This window comes from Cherax quadricarinatus, chromosome 2 (genome assembly GCF_038502225.1).
Source record: "Cherax quadricarinatus isolate ZL_2023a chromosome 2, ASM3850222v1, whole genome shotgun sequence".
Classification (NCBI taxonomy): Eukaryota; Metazoa; Arthropoda; class Malacostraca; order Decapoda; family Parastacidae; genus Cherax; species Cherax quadricarinatus.
Window position 1 is genome coordinate 58,345,211 of NC_091293.1, and position 9,274 is coordinate 58,354,484.

Below are 9,274 nucleotides of genomic sequence, written 5' to 3' on the forward strand. Positions count from 1 at the left end.
ACTAACCAATAAAGTGGTCAGAAATTGACAATTTTGCCAATTTCATACAAATTTCAAAAGATGCCAATTTCCAAATAGGGTCCAGAATAAACAAGACAGACATTCCTGGCACTAAAATAACATTTCCTCTGTTGATTACTCACGTCCCCAGGCCTCTGCTTCATTTCTTTTGCTTTCCACTTTGAATTTTTATTCTCACAAAGAATAGAAGATTTATGTTATGTAGATTACTGCATTCATGTAGAAATGGTGTAGAAATGGTATAAATAATATCAGTGCACTTGTGAAAAAATAGACTCACCAGCTGTCGTGTATTGGACGCGTGGCAAAAATCGAACATTTCTGCTACTTTGAGCTCAATTTCAAGATACTTTTGATTGTGAAACCAATCAAAATCATCTCAATTTCCATAATATGTCTTCCATTCTATAAAATGAGACCAGGAAAACTAGAATACAACCATAAATAGCATATGAAAATACACTGCAAAGTCACTGTTTTAAACCAAAAACATGGTCGGAGTTTTTTTTTTTTCTCATTATGCACTGTGTGCTGCAGGATTTTTTTTATACTGTACACACTGACCACATAGACCCATTCTTTCATATGTAGGCCTACCAGCTTTCTCTCATTAGATTTGAAGGTGCTAGAATTTATGCATACTAGTACGGCACCAACCCTGGCGTGCAAGCCGTACTAGTACGGCACCAACCCTGAAAGGGTTAAGCACTACTTATCGTAATGCCTAACAAAGTTTCCTTTTCTTTTCTTAGTTGCTGTTGCACATTCTCAAGTATCAACACATTTCATTTTCCTTGTCTTTTTTAAACTTCCAGCTCTCGTGCTTGTCTTACTTTCAGTGTTGTCACTACTTTTCTCCTGGCTATTTTTCTTGCTTTTAAAGGTTACAAGGTTTTGCTGTTTGCCTTTTTTTTGTCTCCATTTTATAGGGTTTCAAATTCTACAACACAATGACACAAGAAATAATTTGCTTTTCTAAATACAGTGAAGCTTTTCTATAGTGCACACAGGTGGAGGTGCAAAAAGTGTCTGTTATGAAGGCATTGGTACATATATAAAAAGCTGTTCAGATGTTCAGTGTATATAAATGTTTCATCTGAACAGTTTTTTATATACCATTACCTCCATAATGGACACTTATTGTATTTCCACCAGTGTCTGCTATAGAGAAATTTAACTGTACAGCCTCTCCTCACTTAGCAACGTGCTCATTTACCTATGACTCAGACTTACGACGAGCTCTCTGACCAGTATGCATACCTAAATAGTAATGTATATTAGAGCTGATTTCCTCTATTCTGTTTATTATAATATACGATACACTACTGTATAAACATTTAAAAATATACCAGAAATGTTATAAATGGTGCAAAGGTAACATTAAAACAATATCGAAGATGGTTGACACAAACCCACTACCATTATAGTATGCTCCTCACTTGGTGATGAATTTGTTTACCGATGTGGTCTTAGGAACGGAACTCCATTGTTAAGTGAGGAGAGGCTGTACTACAACACAATACACACTGGAAGTGACTAATAAGTGTTTTTGACACAAGACTGACTAAACACTAAACAAAGTGTATATCTGTACTCATCGTTGCAGGCTGCGCTGTCCCACTCAAGATTGAGGCACCTGCAATAACATTTTGCTGACTGGCAGAAAATTTCTGCAGACCAGCAGTTGAAAACGGCTGCTCTATACAGTACAGTATAAGAAGAAAGTTGTTTGAAGTAATTTTATTTTAGTATTATTACTAGTGTGAACTATACTGATTGATTTACTAATGAAAATTTCATTCATTACATACTTTTTTACAGTTGCTGTAAATGTTTATCATTAATAATTCATTATTAAGTGCAAAATTATATAACACTTCTTTGGTGACTATTTATTGTTGACTGATAGTACCTGATAAATTATTTTTTTTTTTCAGTCATATTAGGTTAGCTTGTAGATATTTGGTTGCTGGTAATTATTTTTAGATACTGTGCTTGCAAGGATCAGCAAAGGCATTACATTTTGGATAGTGTCATACTACTGTATTATAAAATTATGTTGCAATTTGTTGCAGAATAAAGTTCAAAACAATCTTTTCATGTAATGAATTTTTTTGCTAGTCTTAGAAGGCATATTTGATAGATTTATGAAGCAGTGTTTTGTATTTGTGTTTTCTGTGCTTTTAATAATGTATTAATAAGTTTAGACTAATGGTACCTAGATGTTCAAGATCTAGTCTTATTTATCTGTATTGTATTTAGGCCAATGATACATTTTTGATTAAAACTGAAATTGTTGTTTTATGTTATGGATTATTATCTCTTAATTTCAGTCCCCAGGAGTTTTGGTGCAAATAGCCATTGTGGTATAAAACAATTCATAACAACAGGAAATAAAGCTGAAACAGTTAAAATAAATGTAAAAACTCATTAAATTGTATTTATACTCAGGGTTCTTTGTATTGATATATGCTAACAACTTTTCTTCAATCATTGTATTTCCTTCTAAATGTAGCCAAGTCTTCTATTTCTCCACACAAAATATATTTTCATGAAATTTGTTTATTTAACATGTTTTACTACATGGTGCCATATAGTTGGATAAAATTTACACATCTTTTTAAATTTTTATTTCTTGAATGTAGTATTGAACTTGTAGGCGAGTGATAGAGTGTTCAGCTTATACTCTAAAACAACTTAGGTTTAATCCCTATGTGAAGTAAGAAGTATAGGTGCACAAGATTTTTTTTTTTGAGTTGGCTGAAATGTTTGTTTTACTTTGGAATTACCAACGTGTAACTTACAATGTGTATGTGATTTTATATTTTTTTCTGTTCTCATGTTTACTTAGAATATTTTAAATAATGAACCTTTTTAATGCTTAACACAGAGAAAAATGGTAAGTAGGCAATGCAGTGAGGTTTTTATTGATATAGTAGAGTCCCACTTATATAGCAGGTTAGGTTCCAGGATATCGCCGGAGAGCAGACATTGCCAGAAAGCAGAATGCCATTTTTTTCCACTTATAAATGCATATAAATGCCAGATAACAAGTTAACACTAACATATATTAAGGTAGCAATAGAACTAGGCATTAAAGGCAATTAAAAGTAAAATACACACACAGTACACCCATTACTTACCTTAAAATATTCATGGTCTTAACATGGGCTGCCCTGCCAGCCACGGCAGCCCACCCCACCCACATGTAATATACTATGACATTTAGAGTGCCCCAGAGCAATAAAATACATATACAGTACATTCATTAATTACCTTAAAATATTTGTAGTGTTAATGTAGGGTGAGAGGTGAGTAAATGAGATAAAACGAATAAATGAGAGAGAGAGAGTAAGTACAGGAGAGAGGACAGACGTGGAGTTATGTAAACAAACTAGATGAACACGTTTTGGTTCATATGTTTGTATTATAACATATTACAAACACTTTACATGTGTACAAGTTGTCTCCACATTGATACAGTAGAATAAATAAAGAGAAACACTCCCATTCTCATGTAACACCGTTTTTAGAAGAAATGACTGAGTGAAGGCATACAAAAGGAATAATTTTCTAGTTACCCCCCAGTAATATTATGGTGTACACATTTTCTCTGATGTTGGAGTAGAGAAAACGTTATTCTTGCCATCACTCCTACAAGTCGCCTGGCTACAACATCTCATATTTATGTTAATTTATTCTACTGTGGGGGGATTTATCATGTTTATATGTTATGTACCATGTTTATTATATAATTTTGAAAAAAATATCATAGATGGATTAATGGAAATGTCTATATTAACGTAATATACGACATTTAATGCACCCAAAAGATTATTATGGTGTCAAGAGAATAGAGACTCTTAGTGATTTTAATGTGCACCTGCATGCCAGCACATTAAAAGGTACAGGTACAGGTACACATAAGTATAATTGTCAGAGTACATATAAAATATGCAATAACTTTAACCTTTTGAGGGTCGGTCACGTACTTGTACGTCATTGCAGGGTCGGTCACATACCTGTACGCGTAAATTCCAGGGGCCTTCAAATTTGGTGGAAGAAAGCTGGCAGGCCTACATATGAAAGAATGGGTCTGTGTGGTCAGTGTGCACAACATAAAAAAATCCTGAAGCACGCAGTGCATAACAAGAAAAAAAAACTCCGACCGTGTTTTTGGTTTAAAACAGTGACTTTCGAGTGTATTTTCATATGGTATTTATGGTTGTATTCTTGATTTCTTGGTCTCATTTGATAGAATGGAAGATATATTACAGAAATAGAGATGATTTTGTTTGGTTTCACGATGACAAGTACCTTGAAAATGAGCTCAAAGTAGCAAAAATGTTCGATTTTTGCTGATGTTCAAGAGTAAACAAATCATGCCACAAGTCCAATACACATCAACTGGTGAGTCTAATATTCTTTCACAAGTGCGTTGATATTGTTTATACTGTTTTTGCAATGCTGCAGTAGTATACGTAACAGTAAATCTTCTATTTTTTGTGAGAATAAAAATGCAACATGGAAAGCAAAAGTAATGTAAGAGGGGCCTGGAGATGTGACTAATGAACAGATAATATGTTATTTTAGTGTCAGGAATGTCTGTTTTGTTTATTTTGGACCCTATTTTGAAATTTGTGTGAAATTGGCCAAATTGCCATTTTCTGACCACTTTATTGGGTAGTTGAAATAAGTAAATGGGAGGTTTCTGGTATTCAATCGATAAAACAAATGGAGTTCTAGTGAAATAGCTATGATTTTAGTTGACCGGAGCATTGGAATTGGCCAAAAATAGGACTAACAATGGGCAAAATTGCCATTGTGTAAATATCATTGATTGCTAACTTCCATAGGTTTTCCATCAAATTTCACACTTTTGGTGTCATTATGTTCAGAAAAAGATTATCATTTCGTAAGAATTTTTTTTTTTTTTTCGAAAATTTTTCAACCCTGAGAACAAGTTTGGGAGAGGGCCTCTTGACCCTCAAAGGGTTAAAACACTTGAAATTTTGGAAAGTTTCCTGACACAATAGAGATGTGCTCACGAAAAATGTAAACAAACCGGGTGGGGCGCACCATATTAGGAAGACGGGGAGTCGTATAGCAAGTCTTGATCATAATTTGAAATCGCCGTATTAGTGGAACGCCGTAAAGTGGGGCCCTACTCTACTGCAGCATTACGCCTTCATTCAGCATATGGTAGGGCTGTGACTTACAAGATTCTTTTTTTTTTGTCTTTTCACTAATGACATTGACATTTTGGACCCAATTAATTTCTTATGAACAAGTGACCTGACTTGTATTTTTTTTGAGAATACCTTGGAACCAAATGTTCATCATGACTGGAAACTACAAGAGTAGTGGTATTGCCATCGAAAAGAAAATTTCTGACTGAGGTGATGTGCAGTGGACCCTTGAGTTTCGGCGGCATCGGCTTTCGTGAAATCCGACTTTTGGCAAGTTTTTTTTGGCAAAATTTGGCCTCGCAGTTCGTGATTAGACTCGTGATTCGGCGACCGTCTGGTACCCGTCTGCCCATCACCGCACACACAAAGCCAGTCTCCCACGCCATTCACGCTCAGTGTGCCATTGTTTACCAACACGTGACCAACACCCCGCAGGTTCATACATAATAATCCATTGTTTTTTGTGATTGCAACTGCTAAATAAGTCACAATGGACCCAAGAAAAGCTAGTGCAAGCCCTTTGGTAAAGAAAGTGAGGAATCTATTGTGACATTGGGGATGTCCCTTGGGTTGGAGGTGAGTGGTGAGGATGTGGAAGAGTTGGTGGAGGACCACAGGGAAGAGCTAACCACTGAAGAGCTGCAAGAGCTTCATCTGCAACAGCAAGAGATCACAGCTCAGGAAACTGCTGCAGAGGAGGAGGAGGAAGAGAGATGGAGGAAGGTGCCTTCAAAGATTAAGGACATTTGTGCAAAGTGGACTGAAGTGCAAACATTTATGGATGAACTTCACCCTAACAAAGCTGTTGCAGGCCGTATTGGCAACATATACAATGACAGTGTCGTGTCCCACTTCAGACAAATCTTAAAGAAACGCCAGAAACAGAGCTCTCTGGACAGATATTTTGTGCGACAGGGCTCCAGTGACTCTCAAGTTGTTCCCAGTGCCAGTGTCTTTAAAAAACAAAGAAGGGAAGTAACCCCAGATAAGGACTTCATACCTGAAGTCCTAATGGAAGGAGATTCTCCTTCCAAACAATAGTGTACACCTTCCTTCTATCCCCTCCTCCCGTCTTCCATCCACCCAGAAGTCTTCAGTAAAGGTAAGTGTAATATTATTTTTTATATGCATGTACTTGATTTCTCATTGTTTTCAGTATGTAAATCTTTATTTAACTTGAAAAAAATATTTTATTTTAATATTTTTGGGTCTCTGAAACGGATTAATTTTATTTCCATTATTTCTTATGGGGAAAATGGTTTCGCCATTCCGCAATTTTGACTTTCGGCAGGCTCTCTGGAACGGATTAATCACGAAACTTGGGGGTCCACTGTATATGCAATTAACAGAAGCATGTTGAAGGTAAAAGATTTGGTAAAAATTCTTGTGAGAAAATTTAACGGAAATTAAATCCCGCCCGTGGTATGGTTTGTTTGCAATCGTGTCATTACAATTTCGTGAGTCATTAAATACTGAGAATTAGGACTTGGGAATAAATTAATCCATTTTAAATTATATCTCATGGGAAAATAGGTTCTAAGTACCAAACAACTGACCTACCATAAATTTCTGGAAATGCATTTACGTCAGCTGGGGCCCTACTTTACAGAGGATAGTAATATACCTAATGCAGAAAAAATATTACAACCAGTGCGGAAAAAAATGATCTTTTCAGTGTAGCAGATCATCTGAGATTCAAATGTTCTGCCTATATAAATAACAGTGGTAGATAACAAATTTTGTCAATCAAAAATTATGCTGTATTATAATAAATTTGTAATTTACCTATAGGTCATCTTGTTACGGTATTGGCACTGGTACATTTATGAGTATAGGTGTTCCTTACCATACCACATACGATTTCGTGAGTTAGGTGCTCCTTACTTGATGCAGTAAATGCACTCCATAGCAATCAGATCATCAGCACTTAATTCTGCATTATAAAAATCTTCAGTGTGTTTTGTGAATCATACTGCTTGCATATGGCAGTTGTATATCACATGGAATTACCAGTAGAAATAGGATAGCAAACATTAGTGCATTTACACAAAACAAAACTGCATGAAGGGAAGGAAATCTACATTGGCTTTGTTCTTGGTTGTTACCATATAATGCATCATGACATCTGAACTTTATGAAGATGACATATGTATGCTTAACCCTTTGAGGGTCCAGACTCCCAATCGGAAAATTCCCCACAGGGTCCAAGAATTTTCAAAAAAAAAAAATTATTTTTTCTTATGAAATGGTAGAGAATCTTTTTCTGAAAGTAATAAAACAAAAAGTATGAAATTTGATAACGAAAACTGATGAAATTACACTCTTGCAAATTTTGCTGTGTCAGTGATATTTACACATCTACAATTTTGCCCACTTTGAGTCCTGTTTTTGGCCAATTACATTGTTCCATTAGACCAAATTCTTAGTTATTTTGCTAGTATGTGGTTTTATCTATTGAGCACAAGAAATCACCCAATCAACTATTTCAACTACCCAGTAAAGTAATTGGAATTTGGCCAATTTCACACAAAGTTCAAAATATTCCAATTTCCAAATTGGGTTCAGAATAAACAATGCAGGCATTCCAGGTACTGAAATAACATTTCCTCTGTTTATTAGTTATGTTTCCAGGCTTTACACATGAATTTCATTTTGATTTTTTTCACAAAGAATTTATATTCACTCCAAAAAATAGGAGATTTACTGCTATGCAATATTGTAATAATTGTATAAATAATATCAGTGCATTCGTGAATGCACATTGGACCCATCAGCTGACTTGTATTGGGCACATGATGTGACTTGTTTACTCTTGAACATCGACAAAAATCGAACATTTCCACTACTTTGAGCTCAGTTTCAAGCTTTCTTCAGTACTAAAATCAATCAGAATTATCTCTATTTCTGTAACATATCCTCCATTCTATCAAATGAGACCAAGAAATCACGAATACAACTGTAAAAATCATTTGAAAATACACTGCAAAGTTGCTGTTTTATTCCAAAAACATGGTCGCAGTTTTTCATTATGTACTGTGTGCTGCAGGATTTGTTTTATATGGTGCACACTTATCACATAGATGCATTCTCTCATATTTAGGCCCAGATTTACTGCTCACAGCTTATGAGTGAGCTGCGCTCATGACGTAGTACTACGACTTGGGACCTGGCCTCAACGCCATAGAACTATGGGACGGACCCTGGAGGAGTTAATTACCAGTCAAGAAAATATGTATTATTAAACTAATTTGTTCATGCTTTCAAAAAAATCTTATAACTGCTTTACTGTAATATGTGTTTTGATATAAAATCATGCATTTAAGTTATACATTTAAAGTTAAATATCTGTTTTGAATTGTGATGTCTGTATACTTCAGGTAAAACAGCAAATCACTGAATAACAGTGAATGCATTTCATTTTTTTAGAGCTTCCCTCCCTTGATGGGTGATGACTGATGTTTAAAAAAGAATTATTTACATTTAATTGTGAAAGTTGTGATGTGTGGTTATTAGTTGCCATTGAGAGGAAGAGTAATGTGGAAGAGAATATCATGTTTTTTTTTATTACCGGTAAATTTGTACAATATAATGCAGCGTAGGAAAATAATGATTCTGTAAGTGAAGAATTTTAGACTTTGAGGTCAGTGCTGAATAACCCATAGGGGTCTAGTTTTTGTGAATACTGTATAATAATAATAATAATAATAATAATAATAATAATAATAATAATAATAACTTATGAATGAATACCATGTAGCTGTGTTAAGAAATGTAGTAATAATTTTGAAAGTTTGTAGTGATCAGTCATGTGTACTTCAATTTTTATTAATGAAATACTGTATGTAAGGTAGTTTAGTCTTGTGTGCTTTGATTCTAAGTACAATATATATAGGATTTTTTGTGTTGTGTGATTTGATTCTAAGTATAAAATACACATGATAGAGTAATATCATGTGCTTTGATAGTATGGTATTCTGTACTGTACATTAGCTTGTTTAGTCTTACAGTTGTCTGCCTCAGTTCTGAAGAAATGTGAAAGCACACTATCTGGTATGTATCAAATT

General features: G+C 34.7%; 1 protein-coding gene across 2 annotated transcripts in view; it reads left to right on the plus strand.

The window, feature by feature from the left end:
• Positions 1–8,882, plus strand: part of Smyd5 (SET and MYND domain containing, class 5) — a 182,264-nt gene extending 173,382 nt beyond the window's left edge. For both annotated transcript variants that reach the window (XR_008407784.2, XM_053783614.2), the window contains one exon: positions 1,628–8,882. The gene's annotated coding sequence lies outside the window, so the exon portion shown is untranslated. The remainder of the gene's footprint in view (positions 1–1,627) is intronic.
• The last annotated feature ends 392 nt before the right edge of the window (positions 8,883–9,274 follow it).